The sequence below is a fragment of the Oryctolagus cuniculus genome, chromosome 1 (genome assembly GCF_964237555.1).
Source record: "Oryctolagus cuniculus chromosome 1, mOryCun1.1, whole genome shotgun sequence".
Taxonomy (NCBI): Eukaryota; Metazoa; Chordata; class Mammalia; order Lagomorpha; family Leporidae; genus Oryctolagus; species Oryctolagus cuniculus.
The window spans coordinates 214635144-214645604 of record NC_091432.1 but is presented as its reverse complement, the minus strand read 5'-3'; the positions used below and the strand labels follow the sequence as shown (position 1 = coordinate 214645604).

The following is a 10461-nucleotide window of genomic DNA, read 5'->3' as shown; positions in this document are numbered from 1 at the left end:
TGGGCCCACAGTTAAGACACCACTTGGGATACCCGTTTCCCATACTGGCATGCTTGGGTTCACGGTCCAGCTCTGCTTCTAAATCCAGCTGTGCACACTGGGAGGCAACAAGTGATGGCTCAGATGCTTGAGCTCTTGCCGCCCACATGGGAGAGCCAGACTGAATTTTGGGCTTTTGGCTTCAGCCTGGCCCAGCCCTGGCTATCGTGGGCATTTGGGGAGTGAACAAAAAGATGGAAGATCTGTGTTTATCCATTTGTCTTGCTGCCTTTCAAATAAATATTAAAAAAAAAAAAAACTATCTCTAATGTGCAGTGGCTTTTTTGTACAATAATCTTATATTCGGTAGAGTAGTTAAATTCTTTGATATAATATTTTATTGGATTTGCTTAGGTTTCTTAAATAGATATATCATCTATAAATCATGTTTTCTAGTTCTCACAACTTTCTAGTTTCATTTTCTTTTTATTTATTTATTTATTTGACAGATAGAGATATAGATAGTGAGAGAGAGACAGAGAAAGGTCTTCCCTCCGTTGGTTCACCCCCCAAATGGCTGCTATGGCTGGCGCTGCGCCGATCTGAAGCCAGGAGCCAGGTGCTTCTTCCTGGTTTTCCATGCGGGTGCAGGGGCCCAGGCACCTGGGCCATCCTCTACTGCCCTCCCAGGCACAGCAGAGAGCTGGACTGGAAGAGGAGCAGCCGGGACGAGAACCCGGCGCCCACATGGGATGCCAGCACCCACCGTAGGTAGAGTATTAACCAAGTGAGCCATGGCGCTGGCCCCTCTATTTTCATTTTCTTGGTCCTATGTTATCAAGAGGCTGAAGCACAATGTAGAATAAAAATGGTAAACACTATATTTTGTTGCTCACTTTTAAAAGGAAACTGTCTAATGAATTAATGTTGAGAACAATTCATCTAGAATTAGTAGCAAATTTTTTTTTCTTTGACAGGCAGAGTTAGACAGTGAGAGAGAGAGATAGAGAGAAAGGTCTTCCTTTTTCCATTGGTTCACCCCCCAAGTGGCCGCTAAGGCCGGTGCGCTGCGCCGATCCGAAGCCAAGACCCAGGTACTTCTCCTGGTCTCCCATGGGGTACAGGGCCCAAGCACTTGGGCCATCCTCCACTGCACTCCTGGGCCACAGCAGAGAGCTGGCCTGGAAGAGGAGCAACCGGGACAGAATCCGGTGCCCCAACTGGCACTAGAACCCGGGGTGCTGGCGCCGCAGGCAAGGATTAGCCTAGTGAGCCGCGGCGCCAGCCAAGTAGCAAATTTTTTTATCATGTTCAGGAAATTCTTCCAAATGCCTACTTTGTTAATTAAAAAAAAAAAAAAAAGAGTGACAAATTACTTCATATTGTCTAATATTAAACTATCTCTATATTTGTGGTATCAACCCAATGTACTTCTGGAGTATTCAAACACATTGTTGAACGTGGCTTGATGACATTATATGTGAAGTTTACAATTTTTTATTCCTTATAAGATTGGCCTATTATTTGGCTATGTCTTCAATTTGGCTATCGAGATTTTTCTTAGCCCGGAGCTGGCATTGTGGCACAGTCAGTTATATATCTTGCAGCACTGGCATCCCATATTGGAGCGCTGGCTCTAGTCCCAGCTACTTTGCTTCCAATCCCGCCTCCTGATAATGTACCTGGGAAGGCATCAGAAGAGGGCCCAAGTATCTAGGCCCCTGCTACCCATGTCAAAGACCAGGATGGAGTTCCTGGCTCCTGGCTTCAGCCTGGCTATTGCAGCTATTTGGGGAATGAATGAGCAAAGGAAAGATCTCTCTCTCTCTTTCTCTCTTGTTTTTCAAATAAATAAATATTAAAAAAAAAAAAAAAAGATCTTGGGGCCGGCGCCATGGCTCACTTGGTTAATCCTCCACCTGTGGCACCAGCATCCCATATGGGCGCCGGTTTGAGACACAGCTGCTCCTCTTCAGTCCAGCTCTCTGCTGTGGCCCAGGAGGGCAGTGGAGGATGGCCCAAATGCTTGGGCCCCTGCACCCGCATGGGAGACCTGGAAGAAGCTCTTGGCTCCTGGCTTCGGATCGGCACAGCTCCGGCTGCTGTGGCCATTTGGGGAGTGAACCAGCAGAAGGAAGACCTTTCTCTCTGTCTCTCTCTCTCACTGTTTATAACTCAACCTGTCAAATAAATAAATAAAATCGTAAAAAAAATAAGATCTTATTATATTATATTAATTATATTATATTATTGTGGTGCTTTATTTTTCTGTTCTTAGAAAACATTTGAATGAAAGTTATCTGTTCATGAAGATTTGATAAACATTGCTCACCAAAATTTTGAGTTTTGAGTAATAGAATTTAAAAGAATTCAAATTATCCAATGGTTTTAAATACATTGATGCTATTTTTTGAGTCAATACATTTTTGTAGTTTATTTATTAAAAAGTACCTTGGTTTCAACTAAGTTTAAAAAGTTCATGTATTCTTAGTGTTGAAAAATTCTATTATAATCATATTCTTCACATTCATAGTCTTGCTTTTTTCTGTTTTCATTGTAGTTTTACCAGAAATTTACCTTTTTTTACTATTGTTTTTCACAAGTGGGTCTGGGAAATGAAAAAACCATGCATGGGTCTCAATTTTTTTTGCACCAAAATAAACTAATTTAAAGACATTTTTAAATAATTACTATTTGAGGGGCTGGTGCTGTGGCATAGTGGGAAAAGCCATTGCCTGCAGTGCCGGCATCCATATGGGTGCTGGTTCGAGTCCCAGCTGCTCCATTTCCTATCCAGCTCTCTGCTGTGGCCTGGGAAAGCAGTAGAAGATGACTCAAGTGCTTGGGCCCCTGCACCCATGTAGGAGACCCAGAAGAAGCTCCAGGCTCCTGGCTTCTGATCAGCTCAGCTCTGGCCCATGTGGCCATTTGGGGAGTGAACCAGCAGATGGAAGATCTCTCTCTGTCTCTCCTATTCTCCCTCTCTCTTTCTGTAACTTTATCTTTCAAATAAAATAAGATGTTTTTAATTAATTACTATTTGAAGGGGCGGCACTGTGGTGTAGCAGGTAAAGCCACTGCTTCCTGCTAATGCGCCTGGAAAGCAGTGAAACATGGCCCAAGTGTTTGGACCCCTGTACCCATTCAGGAGACCTGGAAGAAGCTGCTGACCCAGCTCTGGCCGTGGAGACTATTTGGAGAGTGAACCAGCAGGTGGAAAATCTCTGTCTTTCTCTGTCCCTCTCCCTTTCTCTCTGTAACTCTGCCTTTTCAAATAAGTCTTTTTAAAAAAGAAAAGAAAAGAAAAAAATTACTATTTGAGAGAAGGAAAGAAAGAGAGAGAGTGTACTCTCACCCTCTGGTTCACGCCCCAAATGTTCACAATGGCAGGCCAGAGGGACCAAACGCAGGAGCCAGGATCCAAGTCTCCCACGTGGGTGGCAGGAACCCCACTCCTTGAGCCACTGCTTGTGCCCATCAGGAGTGTAGCTATGAGAAGTTAGCATCATAAGCCAGAGGTGGGAACTGAACCCAAGCACTCAAATGTGGAATTGGGTTGTCCTAACTGGAGGCTTACCTGTTTGCTAGCCTCTAGGCTCATCTTCTAATTCCATTTTTTCCACCAACTTTTTTGAAGTCTCCCCATAGAAGCAGCTTTTTTTTTTTTCTTTTGCTGAGATTCCTATGATTTCTTTGCTTCCAGACCTAGGTCTAAAATTGTAAATACAGAACACACACATACACATTTCCTTTTCTTATTCTCTCCTTCATTTCAGGTCTACATTTGTTCATTTGCACAAGCAAGAATGCTGAGTACCTGCTGGCCCTTGACCCACTGCCAGGGCTACCTAGCTTATTCATGCAGAGATACACGATAAGAAAAAGGTGAGCACCAGGGCACTGTGTTTCGGATTTTATTTCATGCAGCCTCATGCCTCCGGAAGGCTGAAATCTTAGGCCACTTTTACCCTGAAGTTTTTTTTTTTTCCCTAAATTGGGCTGCCCCACCCACCTCTGCTGCTGGCCTTTTAAAATAGAAAGAAATAGAAAGGTTTCCTTAGAAGAATGCCTTTTTTTTTTTTTTTTTTTTTTTTTTTTTTAGCCAAAGAGGAAAAACACCAGAGAGGCACAAATCAATACCCCATTTTAAGATGGAAGAAACCTATGCCCTAGGCATCTTGAGAAAGTTTCCCAAGCAGGCTGAATTCTCTCAGGGTATTGTTTCAGCAAAATACATTGACTGAAGCAGTCTCTACAGCTCGTAGACTGGTGGGAAAGCTTCCAAAGATCTTTTTTGCTGATAGTTTTGATTACTCTATAGTAGAAAATTTCAAAGGCTTTTTGCAGAGCGGAGGGAACACAGGGAGGAAGAGAGAATTGGCAAGGCTGGCAAACCCTTTAGAACTGATGCTAGTGCCAAAGGCAGCGACAGCCGGTTTTTCAATTCTAAATGCTTCTCAAGCGACAGACAGCTTCAGCCATCTTCTGAAGTGGACAGTCTTCTACGATATTAACATAAAACCTCGGTTTGACCATCCCTCACCAAAAATCCTCTTCCACTGGCTGGGAACATTTCTTCTCATGTTTGACGGCACCGGCTGTCTTTGGCTCTGCTGAAGTCACTTGAAGAAATCAATCTGGAGAGACACAGCTCGGCAGGTGAAAGAGAGAAAGGTTAGGGCAGAGAGCCTGGGAGGGACCATCCAAGAAAGGGAGGAAATTTGAATGAGAAGTGGGCTACAGATGGTGAGAGCAATAAAGAACGTTTATCAAAGTATCCTGCTTTATTCCACAGAACATCAGCCGGGGGCTTAGTGGTTTAAGAAGCCCATCCAAATATATTATTTAAAAAAAAATTAGGAGATTGATTTATTTATTTGAAAGGCAGGGTTACAGAGACGAAGAGGCAGAAAGGGAGAGGGAGAGGGAGAAGGAGAGGAGGAAGGGGAGGGGAGGGGGAGGAGGAGAGAGAGGGAGGGGGAGAGAGAGGGAGAGAGAGAGAGAGAGAGAAAGAGAGAGAGAGAGAGAGAGAGAGAGAGAAAGAGAGAGAGAGAATCTTCCACCTGCTCATTCACTGCCCAAATAGCTGCAAGGGCCAGGGCTGGACCAGACTGAAGCCAGGAACCAGGAGCTTCATCTGGGTCTCCCACGTGGGTGCAGGGGCCTAAGGACTTGGGCCATCTTCTGCTGTTTCAGCATTAGTAGGAAGCTGGATCATACTGGGACTTGAACCAGCATCTATATGGGATACTGTTGCTGTAGGCAGCAACTTAATCTGTTACACCATAGCAGTGACCTCTATTATCTTGATAAAGACAGGATAGGTCTCTATAAAGTAGATTATACTAACACTATTATCCATTTTACAGATGAGAACATGGGCCCATTTGGAACCTCATACTCGTTTTGATGGAGTTAGCTGCATGCTGAACTTTATTCTGCATTGTGTTTCACTTTCTGCTGGACGCACAGCCTACATTCGATGCTGGGGTTACTGACCTCACGCTGGCTGCACGAGCAGTCTCCCTCAGACAGGTGTGTGCTTGTTAGGAAGACAGACAGGCCCAGGCAGACCTTTTATCATGTTCCCCATTTCATTTTAGGCCAGGATAAAAAAAAAGGAGGGGGGAACTGAAGCGTTTTACAGCAATTAGCTTATTCTTGAAGACATGTGGCCCTTAAGGACAGACCTTTCCCCTCGCCGTTAGAAGGGGACACAGTTAATGCAATGAGTTTTCAAAAAGTTCATGAACAACGCATATCAAGAAAAAAAAAACTAAGCACGAATTTCAATTTTTTTGGCACCATAAACTTATCTTTTAATTCCATGTTTCAGAAAGTTTTTGCATTGCTAATGTATGCAGTTGAAGTGGAAGCAACTATTCCTTAAGAAGGCCAGAGATAAAATGAATATATTAAAAACACTCAAGCTGAGGGGTAGATGAGAAACTCATCTTTGATTTCTGGGGAAAGGCTCACCCTGGAGATTATTATTTTATTTTACTTTTTTAAAGTTTTATTTATTTATTTGAAAGTCAGAGTTAGAGCAAGAGAGGGAGAGACAGAGAGAAAGATCTTCCATCTGCTGGTTTACTCTCCCAAATGGCTGCAATGGCCAGGGCTAGGCCAGACTGAAGCCAGGAACCAGGAGCTTCATTTGAGTCTCCCACATGGGTGGAGGGGGCCCAAGCACTTGGGCCATCCTCTACTACTTTCTCAGGTGCATTAGCAGGGAGCTGGGAGATCATTAATTTTAAAATATCCCTTTCATTAGATGCAGAAGTATGTGTAGAAAAAATCAGCTAGAAGTAATTTTTCTGCATTGAGTAGAGCTGTGTCAGGTGTTGGCCTAGTGGTTAAGACATCCATGTGCCATACTGGAGTGTCTGGGTTCAGTTCCTGGCTAGCCTCCAGATTCCAGCTTCCTGTAGTTGCAGATCCTATAAGGCAGCCAGTGATGACTCAAATGTTGAGTTCCCGCCACTATGAACGGATGAGACCTGGATTGGGTTCCCAGCTGCTGCCATTCCTGGCATTTGACTCTGTCTCTTTGCTTCTGGGATAAATTTAAAAAGAAAAAAAAAAAAAAACACCTTCCTTTTGAATTTATTCTCCTTTTCTTACACACACACCTTTTATGATACTTAGGTTTATTTAAAATTAAAAAAAAATTATCTTTTTTTTTTTTTTTTTCTGAGTTACAGAGAGAGGGAGAGGCAGAGGGAGAATTTTCCATGCTGGTTCCCTCCCCAAATGGCTGCAACTGCCAGAGCTGGGCCAATCGGGAGCCAGGAGCTTCTTCCAGGTCTCCATTATAGGTGCAGGGGCCCAAGCACTTGGGGCATCTTCCACTGCTTTCCCAGGTGCATTAGCAGGGAGCTGGATAGGAAGTGGAGCAGCCAGGATTGGAACAGGAGCCTCTATGGGTAGCTTTACCGGTAATGCCACAACGCCGGTCTGACATTTAGGTTTTATAGTAGGCATTTTCCTCTTCTACCCGCTATAATATTTCCTACAGTTTAAAACCAACGCCTTCATTATCTGCGAGATAAAGGAGTGGGTTTATGCTTGAATTCATAGGTATACTTATTTGTATACATTTCTGCATGCTGTAGTGAACATAGTGGCACTGTACATGAATTAAAACCTGAGTGTTTTCACATTTTATGTAGATTATCGTAAAAATAAATCATTATGCGGTCGGCAAGATGAAAACTCTGATTTCTTTAAAGCTGATTTTTAAAAAGAGATTTGGATGATTGTTTTAAAAAGGAAACAGCTTTGGATAGAAAACCGCCAGCAGCCAGGACTCCGTCGCCAGCGCCCTGTGAAAACCACATGAGCTTGGTCAAGGTTCTGACCAGCCACCGGCAGGAAATGCTACGGTTCCTTCTGTGCACAGCTCACCCAAGGCCTAAAAACTTTCCAGCCCCTTCGAGAAGCCCCGGCCGGCCCCCTCCTCCCCGCCATCTACCGCGGCCTCTCTAGAGCAGAGCCCTGGATTCCAGGGTGCCTGCCACCCACACAGCGGCCCTCCCTCTTAGCTGCCTCTGACCGGAGTCCCCCGGCCTCACGGCGGTCCTGCAAGGCCAGGTGTCATTTCAGGCGAGCGCGCCCTGCGCTTCCACTCTCAAAGGGCTGCTTGTGAGCTGCGGTGGCTTTCTTGGCGGGACCACAAAGCAGGGACTTCAGATGGCCCCGGCAGGGGTGGGAGCTGGGTGGCGTGGGGTGGCCGGAGAACGCCCTGCCCCGCCGCACCGCATCGCGCCACCGACCGGGCGTCCAGGTGGAACCCGGGAGGATCCCCGGGGCTGCCTCTCCGCGGAGGACGCTTCCTTGGCCTTCGGCCCGCGCAGCGCCCGCCCACACCTCCAGGTGTACACTCCCCGCCCTTAATTACTCTAAAATTGATAGTTTGCATTTGCAAAGCTGCACTGGGAAAGCGGAAGAGAAAGGTCTCCTGGTGGTTCTGGGGAGCCAGGCGAGCAGGGAGTCCCGCTGGCCGGGATCGGCAGGTCCCGTCCGTCGAAAAAGCAGACGGAGAAGAGAAACAGAGCCAAGAGGACTCCTCGCTCTCCGCTGGGGAGGGACCGTGCGCCTTCTGGGAAGTTCAGAAAGTGAACTACGAGAGGCAGAGAGAAAGAGAGGCAGGCCACGCTTGAGGGGTCTTGCGATGCTTTCCAGAGCTTTCCAAGAGCGAAGCGCAAAGCGGCCCGATGAAAAGGCAGCGTCCCGGGGAGCCCGGCGCGGTCCCGCAGGCCGTCCGGCGCTGGGGTGAGCGCAGGAGGGGCGCGCGTGGGCGCCGGGTCCCCCGCCGTGGGTGTGTCTGGCGGGGGCGGGAGGGCTGGTGAGATAATGAATGGGAGGCTTGGGCTCCCGCCCCCAGCCTCCGCCTCCCGACCTGCAGCCGCGGCGGGAAGTTCAGCGAATGCGCGAGGGAGGGGAGCGCAAAGGGCCGGGGCTCTCGGGGGCGCCACACAGGTAAGGGGACGGGCTGCGTGCGGGGGCGTCCGCGGCTGCTGGGGCGGCCAGCTCGTGCGGCGTGGGCCAAGTGGCAAAGGAAGAAGGCGGAGGAAGAGCGCCCGCCGCTCCTCCCGGGGCCGTCCCGCCCTCGGCGCCCCCTCCCCGCGTCCCGGCCAGCGCGCCCCAGCCGGACGGTAGGGGCCGAGCGGCGCTGACGCTCCCCGAGTGGCGCCTCCCCTGTCCCCGCGCCGAGCGCTGCCCGGATCTTGGGCGGCCCGGGCCCAGCGCCGCGCAACCCTCCCCGGCCTCTCGGCCGAGCGGCGCACCCCAGCGGGGTGGGCGCAGGGGGCGGCCCCGCGCCGGGCGACGGCCGAGGGGGAGGGCGGAGGGCTGGGCTCGGCTGGCCGCGGGGCGGGGGCCGCCGGGACGGGCCGCGGGGCCCGAAGCCAGCCCGGGGGCGGCGGGAAGGCGACGCGCGGCGGCGGGCGCAGGTAAAAGAGCGGGTGCGGAGCGGGGCTGGGCTGGGGACGGCGCCCACCCTGGGCGCGGAGCCAGTGGCCGCGGCGACGGCTCGGCAGCCAAACGGCGCTCTCGGCTCCCGGTGTCCCGCCGCAGACCGGCTTTGTGGCGGCGGTGAGAGTGCGAGTGCGCGCGCTCCGGGTGGCGGGGCGGGTGGTTGTGCGTGCGGCCGGGCCGGCCTCCCTTACCCACCGGTTGAGCGAGCGCCGGGAGGGGAGTTCCCGCAGCCGTCCCGGGGCCGCTACTCTCCTGTGCGCCCCCGGGCCCGCGCTGTACGCCGTGTCCGCGGCCGGGACCCGCCCAAGTGACACGTAGGTGGCCTCTGGCTACCTGGATCGGAAATGGGGCCCCGGAGGTCTTGCGATTGCCCCTAAAGCCGGGACCCGTGGCCTTGGGCAGCCGGGGGATCCCCAGCCCCGCCGCGCGCAACTCCGGCACCAATTCCTTCCCCTGGCTGAGAACTTTAAACCTAAGTTTCTGTCCAGCCGCCTAACAAACACGCTTAGCGAGTTTACGGGGAGACGGGAGGCGAGGGAGAGACCTGGCTTGGAGTGGACGGTTTTGAAATCTGGGCACTGGTGTGGCTGGTGCGGGACGGGCTGGCTGCGAGTGGCTTCGATTTATGCACGTTTTCCTCTGCTGCCCTTTGGCCTCTGATGTGTTGAGAGTGACAGCATCCAGGACTGGTCGCTGCCTCGGTCTGGGGCCCGAGACGGTTGTTCCCCGTTCTTGCTCTTGGTTCTTTGCTGTTGGTTGAAGTCTCTGGGCTTTTCGTCACGGTGGGTGCTGGCTTGTTCAGGTTCCACGGCGAATGCGTTGTTACCCAGTGGGACAGAGGCTCCTCTGCGGACATAAATATGGAAAACGTGATTAACTGTGCGAGCAAAGCCCTCTGTTCCTTCAGGCGCTCAGTTGCTGCGTTTGCGCCTGTTTGCCCAGATGTGCTGCGCTCTGCGTAAGCAGTGCTGGGAAGGCAGCGAGCGGTCTGGGATTCAAAGCCTGCAGTTCTGGGGAGAGGGGAGGCCGACTCGACTTGCACGCCCGCGAGGTTGTGGGCAGAAGTCATTCCCTGGTCAGGTACAGGAGCGAGTGCCAAGGGAAAAGGGCGTGCATTATTAGGGTTACGGCTGTTGAATGCGCGCGCACACACACACAATACCACCGAGCTGTTTTGAGCACGCTTGCCCCAAATGCAGTATTACGAATACTTGCAGCCTTGCAAGTATGTGAATGCTGCGTTTCCCTCGATGCTGTTCAATTTGTGCATAAAAGAAACCGAGCATCCGGAGGAGGTCGGCGGGAGGCCGGGCTGAGGAGCCTGGAGGGAGGCATTGGTGTGTTCTTCTGAACCGGGAAGGACTCGGCGTCCCCTAGCGGTGCGACCCTAGTCGGGCCGGTCCCCTGGTTTGGGGGGGCGGGGGCGGGGACGGGTTTGGGGTCCTGGTCTGGAAAATGGAGAGGTTTGCTGATCTTTGCAGCTCCTCCCTTCCAGCTGCCGGA

General features: G+C 50.7%; 1 protein-coding gene across 6 annotated transcripts in view; it reads left to right on the top strand.

The window, feature by feature from the left end:
• The first annotated feature begins 7751 nt into the window (after positions 1–7751).
• LPAR1 (lysophosphatidic acid receptor 1) overlaps positions 7752–10461 on the top strand; it is a 153828-nt gene continuing 151118 nt past the window's right edge. Inside the window, exon 1 of one of the 6 annotated variants that reach the window (XM_008254984.4) lies at positions 7752–8253. The gene's annotated coding sequence lies outside the window, so the exon portion shown is untranslated. The other 5 variants (XM_008254821.3, XM_051843292.2, XM_008254885.4 and 2 more) reach the window with 5 other exon arrangements.